Source organism: Homarus americanus, unplaced genomic scaffold, assembly GCF_018991925.1.
Source record: "Homarus americanus isolate GMGI-L3 unplaced genomic scaffold, GMGI_Hamer_2.0 scaffold26327, whole genome shotgun sequence".
NCBI classification, from domain to species: domain Eukaryota; kingdom Metazoa; phylum Arthropoda; class Malacostraca; order Decapoda; family Nephropidae; genus Homarus; species Homarus americanus.
This window is the reverse complement of record NW_024722804.1, coordinates 46,502-56,985: the sequence shown is the minus strand read 5'-3', so window position 1 is coordinate 56,985 and position 10,484 is coordinate 46,502. Positions and strand designations below refer to the sequence as shown.

The 10,484-nt window shown below is 42.4% G+C and overlaps 1 long non-coding RNA gene across 1 annotated transcript; it reads right to left on the bottom strand.

The window, feature by feature from the left end:
- Positions 1–228: 228 nt before the first annotated feature.
- LOC121863141 lies at positions 229–3,782 on the bottom strand. The gene is made up of 3 exons (XR_006088346.1): positions 3,664–3,782; positions 2,821–2,995; positions 229–731 (listed from the first exon to the last, which is right to left on the bottom strand). It is a non-coding gene; the product is annotated as an uncharacterized LOC121863141 (long non-coding RNA).
- Between the last annotated feature and the right edge of the window lie 6,702 nt (positions 3,783–10,484).

The following is a 10,484-nucleotide window of genomic DNA, read 5'->3' as shown; positions in this document are numbered from 1 at the left end:
ACATACATACATGGATATTATGTATCAATATATTTGTGAAATTTGTGGATGATTTTTCTTTTAAAATACTGTACTCTTGATCATTCATATATTAGTACATATCCTGCTTTAAATAAAGGCTATAATCTGACATTAGCATTATCATTGTATTCTTATCCTTAATATTACTGCATTTAATATTAAACATTAAAAAATGCAGAAATAATTTGCAATTAGTTGGTAGAATTTCACGAATATACCTACAGTATATGGGTTCCATGCTCACAAGATGAACCTAATCTAACCTAACATGTCTTCCTTTCCATTGTTGTTGGGAGTACAGAATATGCCTTGTGAACAAATGTCTGCACACTACCTATGAAGCCTCTGTTGAGGATCCATATACTGTACAGTATTTACATGTAATATTTTTTCAAATATAGGACCATTTAAACAGTGGAAACTTTTCTTCATCTACAGGTTTAGTCCATGTTTACACCTGATTATTGCACTGCAATAAATACCCTAAGAAATATAACAAGACAATAACACTCTCCCGATGTCAGGAGTAAAAATGGACTAAACCAGATGAAGAAAAATGTCCACTGTTTAAATGGGAACCAATTCCGAGGTTAGGTTAGGCAGCAATTTCCAGAATCTTCCCATTAACCGGAAAAATTCGACATCAGCCATGATACCAAGAATTATTTCTTCAGTTTCGGTCCAAGGTGAATAGTCAGCTGTATCTCCACCTGTATGTGAAAATTAAAGCATTAATATTGTGTTAGGTAAATAAGCCAATTCTGAAACATCTTTATTTATGAGGGTTAATATTTATAAGTTTCCAACACCTTCATGTTGTGGGTAATTTCGTCTGTTAAAAAAATAAATAAAAAATTATTTTCAATGGAAACTGGGATTTGTTTTTCATTTACAACACTCAAAAAATTTAAAACAAAATTCTAAGGTAGATTTTTATGGCGGGTCCAAAACTGTGATCCCTTTTGGGAAAATTTCATAGAAAAAAATTATATCCCTTCAAAAACTTTAATGTTATATATCAATAATGTAAAACTAACCTACCTAACTTAACCAAACTGGTAAAAATCTGCCAACTTAAAATCCTTAAATTCGCTGGATGATCGAAAAGATAATAATACCACCAATTTCTTTTTTTTTGGAAGGCATTATTCATTTTTGTTGAAGTCATGGACATACATGGCCAATGTATTCACACTTGTTTATACACTGTCAATGGTAAAGTGAATTATTACCTGCACAAAAAGTGTTATGGTAGTTCTTTATTGCAATGCATTGAGTCACAAGGGGAATTAAAAAAAACACAAAAACATGAATTTGTCATTGAATTTGTTACTTGAGGAGGTTTTGTCCTACACTCATTAGTGGGCAGCTCAAACACAACTGTAAGTTCACCTTTCAGGAAATTTGGTTTAACAATACTGTACAGCATAAGATTGTCTTTCTGGGCTTGTTTAAGGTTGTTAATGCAATTTACTACTGGACCTAGTTTTGTGAGAATTGATGTTGGTTAAAAGTTATCATCTAATGAATGTGCAGCATGTACAGTGCAGTATATATTATCACACAAACATACTGTACAGTGTACTCGTACGATATGTAACTACATGATCTGGGCTGGGGTCGATGCTGCTGGTCGGCTCTCAAAACCGGCAGCAGGATAGGAGTAATTTTGTCTGGACTCTCCCCAGTGACCCACCCAGTTTGGGAAACCCTTTCCCTCCCTCGGAGGAGAGGATGGGCGGGAGGGGGGAGGGAAGGGGCAAGCTTTCCTCCTCCTCCTCCTCCCCCCCCATCTGTACTACTCACCAGGGCTCGCAAAAGTCCCGTTATTATCATCAGAGTTTTACAGCCTTTAACAACTTCTCATGTCATTCATGGTCTACTCCTAACTCTGCTCCCCTCCACACTCAAACTCTAGCAGTTGGTCTCCTTTCTTTTCACATGCCTAAACTATCTCAGCCTACCTCCATGCAAAACGTTAATCCTCTTCATAGCAAGTTGCCCTCTTTAGCTCTAAACTAAGTTTCTTATCTTTCTATGTCACATTACACATCAGTCTCACCAATGTTATTTCAGCCAGCTCAAGCCTATATATGTCATCCTCTTTACTTCCACAGTGAAAAATATCTTCTCGCCATCAATACAGGCAAAAAATACACGTTGTCATTTCCAATACTCCTGTACTTAGTTATGCCGTGACCGAAATATTTTTTGTCTCCTGCGAAATGGCCTCGATTTAGCCAATCGTGATGTAGAAATCTGAACTCCATATGAATTCTAGAGTTCAGTAATTACATTATTCTCCACATTAACATGTACAGTAATGCAACTCGAATGTGTACCTCGCATATTTTGACTCCTACCTAGCCGAGTAACTACAGTTTTCCCACACCATCAAGCAGCCGTACAACCCAACACAAATGTCCTTCACAATACCTGTAAGGCAACCCTTCATTTATGAGAAGGTAAATTAATGAAAACTTTACCGAAATATCATAAATGTAAACCAATCAGGGAGCTTGGTTACCAGCTACAATGGTGAGAACAATATGCGAACTCTTATAAAAATAAATGAATAATTTTCTTTATGTCTAATTTTAAGACGTCAAAGTTTTCAGAAACATTTATTTTAGAAAATGAAGGAAACGTTGTCTTCTTTGGCTGCTTATCAGATACTTTTCTGCAACTATGACTTAAAAAATTCCTCCAGGAAACAGGGTGTCCATAAATGTCTGATACACAATCCCAACTCAAAATGTAACTCAATCTAAAACTGCTTAAAACAATATATCATCTTACTTGTTCCATGTGAGATGCTCCCAGAAGTCAGAGGAATGTACTGTACAGTATTTTCTTCATGTAATCTCTTAAATGGTCTAAATCCAGTGGAAATTTTTTTTTTTAATTTTCTAGCACTAAGTTCACGTTGTACTGCAAGCAATGATCCAAATGTGTCCGCCCATCGTGGTAACATCTGCAAGAAAGTCAGTCATTTTAATTGCTTAGCATTGCTGTGATTGTAATATTCATGGAACGTTAGTTAGTTAGTTAAGAAGGTGGAGGCATGTTGATTATTACTGATAAGGTGAGTATTGGTGGTGGCTATTGTACTAATAGATTAGTGAGGGTTATGGAGGTAGTATTGTTAAGGTGGTAGATGGTTATGGTTGTAATTTATGAGGTGGTGCTAGTAATTAATGTGGGGGGGTAGTTATTGTGGATGAGGTGTTAATAGTGTAGTATTGGTGGTGCTAGTAGTGGTAGTAATTATGGAGGTGGTATTAGTATAGGGATTAAGTTGGTGTAAGTTGAGGTATTAAGGTGGTGTTATATGTGGTAGTTATTAAGATGGTAATACGGAAAACCTTTTTTTTTTTCCATAGAGAAACTTCATCAGGCTGCTACTAAGGCCCTGATGAATGTGTTTGTCTGGGTTCTATTACAAATATGGAAAAGATTATTCGATGAAATTATTGTCGTGAGAAGCAAATATATACAGTTTTATTTATTATATGTCTAGTGGTACTTAAGGTCCGTTCTCCTGGGTAACAATGGCTGCCAAACGGCCCGGGAAAACACCACAAATAATAAATCATTGATTATTGGCATTAATATATTTTAAAACACTTATATATATATCACCTTTAATCCTCTCCGGTTTAGCAGATTTCATGGTATGCACACTGTCGTCTTAATGCCCGCCTCTTGCTCGTTATTAATCTAAACCTTTGAAGAGTTCTCTGGTCACCGTTATCCTCGCCGCCGCCATGACACCTAGGGTCTTCCCGGGGGGCCGACCGGTGTCCGAAACCTCCAATATCTTAGATGATATTTAAAGACGATTATTATTTGTTAGATATGATTACAGTAATTATATTAAATTTACAATATAGAAACAATGAATTTTTGACAATAAAATAATCATAAATATATATAATATTGACGATATGTAATTAAATATAAGGAAATGATTCTCTCGATCACATCCGGACGCGGGAGGTACTCAAAAGAGCAACTGAAATTTAAATTTGATTTGTTTAATAACGAAGGCATATAAAATACATATTTCCTATACTTAGAATTGTGTATAGATAATAGTAGTAATTTTAGATTGTTGAGATTAACAATAATGAGCAACTGTAATTTTGATCATAAAAAAAGGAAGCTTTATTTTAGGTTCAGGGTTGATCGGTTTGGCGTTAGCGTATGTCTTATGATGATATTAAGTTCTTGTAAAATTAAAATGTAAATAGCTAATAAATTAGAAGGTAAACGACAAGCTAGAATATTTAATGAACATTGGTTTAACCGCAACTAACTTTGATAGCTTAATGTCACAATAATATTCAAAATTATACAAGGTAACGTTAAGAGAACGCTATAAATGTCTGGCTCCCAAAGGTTCTTGGAAACGTTAATTTTAACTAATGCTAAGATAATGAAACCGGTTATGGATGAATCAGTATAAATTTTATATTTGTTGTTATTTTTTATACTTTAGCTTAAGTAAATTAGTTAGCGGCAATTTTTTCTTCAATTAACGTGTAAGATTGTACCATAGTACGATATGTTTACCCGTGTTGAGATGGGGGGGGGGGGAGGGAGGGCTTGTCTTGGCAGCGCCCAGTTGCCAGTCACCAGCTGATGGTGTTAGAATAAAGTTTACAAAGAATGTGGTCTGACTCAAACCTCTCACATAGCGCACTGAGTAGGATATATCGGGGCCTGACACGCCATTACAGCCCTGACAAGAACGCTGACATGGCCCCTACACGTCCACGCTTCTCGACGCCCTCAAGGGGACGCCAGGGCTTCTCTACACCGGCGGGGAACACCACGCGCGCCCAGCAGCAGGCCATGAGTGCATTGATGGCTCAGATGGCGTCTCTAGTTGCTGGCGGTGGTCATACTTCAATGCCGGTCATGAAGCCCTCAGCAGCTGTCGCACCAGAGAAGTGCGAGACAGAAATGCCAGCAGCTGCGTTTAGGACATGGAGGCGGTCCATGGAGTCATGGGTGGTCACAACTGGTGGCCTCACTCCACATTCGCCTGAACTGTGTCCCTGCACTCGAAAGGGTGATTGACTCGAGATACCCCAGCGGTCAGTGGAAGCAGCTCTCGCCTAAAGAAGCCCTGGACGCCATCAGTGGAATGGTTCTTCAATCTTCAAATCAAGCTGTGAAATGGAACGAGTTTTTCAACAGCAAGCAAGGTGAAGAGGAGCCCATGAAAAGGTATTTTCAACGATGCTTCACAGAGGCGGTGGAGTGTGAATTTAAATGTCCCACCTGTGATAACGATCTCTGAGTGCATGCTATTACGTAAAGTTATGGTGGGCCTGAGTAACCCAGTGTTGAAAAGGGAAATTTTCCAGGGGTACTCTAGTTAAAATAGTGTTGAAGTGCTTAGAAACAAATGCATGTTATTTGAGGCAGCAGTGAGAGATGCTGGTGTATTGTGTCGTACGGTGAGTCCGAGGTAGCTGCCGCCCGACCTGGACACCCCAGTCGCGTGCACTGTGGTAACTGGCATGTCACATGCCTCTGATAAAAGTAACTGCCATGCAAGTGGGGCTACATGTCGCAATTGCTGTAAGGTTGGTCACTTCAAAAGGTGTTGTAGGAGTAAGTCAGCCCTAAGTGCTCCTGTGGATGTGTCAGGCGCTGTTACAGTGGCAACAGCCCAGCTATCCCGCCACCCCAGGTTACACGTGCGCCTTGTCATCCCCGACTCCCTCCGCCACCGGGTCGCCGTTAACCTGCATGTGAGGCACCAGGGCCTCGACTCAATGCTCAGGCGGGCCCGGCAGTCTGTCTATTGGCCTGGCATGGAGGGTGACCTGCAGTATCATCGGTCCCGGTGTGTTGCTTGCGAGACCCACGCCCCTTCCCAGCCTCCGGAGTCGTTGGTTCTGACCCCAGCGCCAGACTATCCCTTTCAACAAGTGGTGGCCGATTTGTTCCACCTGCAGGGCCGCACGTACCTAGCATATGCTGACCGACTCACAGGTTGGCTGGAGATCGCCCACGTCCCCAACGAGGCCACCTCTGGAAAAATCATCGCCAGTCTGCGGGCCTACTTCACGAGGTGGGGGGTACCTGAGCAGATCTCCACGGATGGAGGTACCAACCTTGCCAGCCTTGAGATGACAGATTTCCTCAAGTCATGGGGGGTCGAGGTGCGCCTCTCGTCGGCCCACTTCCCCCAGTCCAATGGCAGGGCAGAGGCTGGGGTCAAGGCTGCCAAGAGGCTCCTCAGGGATAACACTGGGCCCGGGGGTAGCCTGGACTGTGATAGGACATCCCAGGCCCTCTTCCAGTACCTGAACACGCCTCTGCGGGGGATGAACAAGTCGCCCGCCCAACTTGCCACCGGCCGCCAGCTCCGTGACGGCGTTCCCGTGGCCAGACAGCACTATAAGGTGGACCAGCACTGGCGGCGGGCACTTCGTATGAGGGAGGTGCGCTTGGCCGAAACCCAGGATGGGGTCCTGTCGCGGAGGGAGGTATCCCGCCAGCTGGCTCCCCTAGTGGGCACGCAGGTGCGTGTGCAGGACGCAGCTACTCAGCTCTGGGACAGGACAGGCATAGTGGTGGAAGCCCGCCCTCACAGGCAGTATGCCGTCAGGTTGAGTGGCAGTGGCAGGGTGTCCATCCGCAACAGACGCCACCTGCGAAACGGCTCCACACCTGTGCCTACTACTCCGGTGGTGCACCAAGCTGTGCCTCCTGGGCCCCCTTCTGCTGTGCCCTCCGTACCCGCGCCCTCCTTCGCACTCACGGCCCCTCCCCAGTCGAACGCGGCCAGGCCCAGGAGAGGCCGTAGGCCTCCGGGCTGGTTGACGGACTACGTGGTGTAGTGTATGTTATGTAAAATCAGTTTATGGTTTTTTTTTTTTCTTTGTTTGACTGGTTTTTCCTGCATTATTGTTGTTTTTATGAATGCATTGTTTTCCTTTCGTTAGTTCAAATGTGCATTGTCATTTCCTTTTAACTTGGGGGGGAGATGTAAGATTGTACCATCGTACGATATGTTTTCCCATGTTGAGATGGGGGGAGGGCTTGTCTTTGGCAGCGCCCGGTTGCCAGTCACCAGCTGACGCTGTTAGAATAAAGTCTACAAAGAACGTGGTCTATGACTCAAACCTCTCACAGGATGAATCAGTATAAATTTTATATTTGTTGTTATTTTTTATACTTTAGCTTAAGTAAATTAGTTAGCGGTAATTTTTTTCTTCAGTTAACGAGAAATATTAATCGAATGACCTTTAAGAAAGAATCTGAATGCTGTACTATGTGAAAAGACAGCTTGTCAGATAATTAGAAAGCCAAGCACCACTCAATGGCATGAAATTATTGCTATCTATATAATAAAGGTAAAACTTGTGCATGGTGTACATGTGCCAACTACGGACATGTTAGACAACGTTCACTAAGTCTTTTTCTTCTATAATGAACAAGAAATATCGTATGGAATTTGAACATATATCTTCGTAATGTTTAGTATAAAAAGGGTGAATATTATCGATTCATTTGCAATTTTGCAGAAGAAACTTAATTGGTTATTGGATTTCATACAAGATAATATCGTTCAGAAATTTTTACGAATTTTATCCTACATTCAAAATCGAATTAAACCCTTAAAGGGGAAAAACCATATATTTGTCTTTTATTGAACGTAGTTTTGTTCTCATAGATATAAATTTTCATTTGGATTTACCAGAAATGGATATTTTTATTAACTGTACTGTCTGTATATTAACGCGACCTAGAAAAAATAGAGAAGTGGCAGAAAAATATACTTCATTCCCTTGCTGTGAATCTGATCTGTGAGGACATATTTACCTTGCAACATTCCCTCGCTTGAGCAGATGTGACTGTGTTTCGTTTATGCTGAGATCAAAGGAAAACAAATGGTAGATGGGGATGGCATATTGCATTCCCTAGCGAATGTAGACCTTTCTAGTTTATTTAGTAAATGATTATCTGTCGATATTGAAAGAGTTACAAAAGAGTCATTCACCACCTCACTGTGTGCATGTAAGCAGAATAGTATACCAGTACGGACTTCCTTTTTGACTAATTCTTGTTGTCACTGTTAATGACACACAACCTGCAGCTCACTACCTCCTAAGATGTCCCCACACACAACGCTTCCGTGACGCCTGCTGGACCACCACTCCACGACCCCCTGACGGAGACACGATGATCCTCCTCCCCATACTGGCCAGATATTATGTAAATAATATTGATGATGTGTTAAAGGAATATCCTTCCTTCATTAGGCTTTAGTAAGCACCTTTATAATATTTTTATATACTTGTCACACTTGCCAGATGCTTCTGGTGTTATTGTACAGGGGTACCTAGGTTTGCTACGCTGTCTTCCCGGCATGACCTCACTTTCTCGGTTGCAGGAAACTCAAATTGGGTAGCAAATTAAATTAGTAATTCAGCCTAGTTTTCTCTCCCTTTCTCGTTTACTTTTACTCACTCTCTCTTCCCTTTGTTGATTAGGGTGTGACCATACAAGTGTTACTGTTAAAATACTCGAGATCAGTGATATTTCTCTGAATCTCCTCCGTGAGACCCTAATAAACACAAAAAAGTTGACTGCCAGAAGTTTACTACAAAAAACTGACAACTAAAAGACACGAGGACGAGGATGGTGTGTGAGGCCTCCTCGTCCCCTCCATATGGGACGTGAGGCCTCCTCGTCCCCTCCATATGGGACGTGAGGCCTCCTCGTCCCCTCCATATGGGACGTGAGGCCTCCTCGTCCCCTCCATATGGGACGTGAGGCCTCCTCGTCCCCTCCATATGGGACGTGAGGCCTCCTCGTCCCCTCCATATGGGACGTGAGGCCTCCTCGTCCCCTCCATATGGGACGTGAGGCCTCCTCGTCCCCTCCATATGGGACGTGAGGCCTCCTCGCCCCCTCCATATGGGACGTGAGGCCTCCTCCCCTCCATATGGGACGTGAGGCCTCCTCGTCCCCTCCATATGGGACGTGAGGCCTCCTCGTCCCCTCCATATGGGACGTGAGGCCTCCTCGTCCCCTCCATATGGGACGTGAGGCCTCCTCGTCCCCTCCATATGGGACGTGAGGCCTCCTCGTCCCCTCCATATGGGACGTGAGGCCTCCTCGTCCCCTCCATATGGGACGTGAGGCCTCCTCGTCCCCTCCATATGGGACGTGAAGCCTCCTCGTCCCCTCCATATGGGACGTGAGGCCTCCTCGTCCCCTCCATATGGGACGTGAGGCCTCCTCGTCCCCTCCATATGGGACGTGAGGCCTCCTCGTCCCCTCCATATGGGACGTACTCCGGTTCCACAGGTGTCGTGCTGTGTTGTCCTTCAGTATGCATAGATATTCTGCAGTCGTCTATCTCAGGAGACGTTGGGTTTGTGACTTGGAGGATACCGGGGTAAGAAGAAGCTGTAAGTAGATGTTATTGGACGGTGTTGTTAAACTTTGAACTAATGCAGAAATCACTAATCCGGCACAGTGCGGTTCATCCAAGTTTATTCTATAATGTCTTAATAACTTGGGAGACGAAAATCCTGTATAGACAAAATAATAATATGTTGTTTACCACTATTAATTTTTTTTTAATTTTTGTATATCTTTACGGTTCTTAATTATTATTATTATTATTATCAGTATTGTTTCATTTGTATTATTATTATTTTATTTTTAATTTTGTATTTTTTATTGTAAATTTTATTTTCTATGAACTAATTATTGCTGTTATTATCACATTTCGCCCCCCAGGCCCCGATGTGGGTCAGTGACTGTATTTCCTCTACAGTCAATCATGGAGGCCAACACTTTCGTCATCCTTTGTTTTTACTTAACATCTTCATATTTGTATCTATCCTCTCAGTGCTTGTTATGATTGAACATGATAGGTAGTTGGGATAATGACCAATAACGACATTTTTAAGGCTCTTGTCCTAGAAAGCCTCTGGGAGCCAGAAGCGTTTTGTTTATATTCCAGCTTTCAGCACGGCAGCACCTGTCCCTACCAACATTAATTTATAACCTTAACTAAAACAGTAAAACTCTACAACAGTGTTATACCGTCACACAACCTCCTGAGTTTAAAACATCTAACTCTGTTTATCTTCGGGCTTTGGGGAGTGTACACCTTCGTGACTATTTCACAACGACACCTGTCTGAAGTCTCTGTTCTACTCATAAGAAAATCGAGGCCAGATTAATGTCAATGAAATTAATACTTAACAGTCGAAAATATATGTCAGAAACACAAAATAAACCAGGTTTATAAACAAACTGGGTGGGTGAGCGAGATGCTGGGCACTGACTGACACCCACAGTTCGTCTTGGTGGTGGCGCGACTTAACAAAAAATGATCTTAAGAATTGAGGGATGTTGATGTTAGAAGTGGGTGGAGCTTAGCTAATAGTTATGGGTCAGAGTTAAAGCCGAGGTCAAGATCA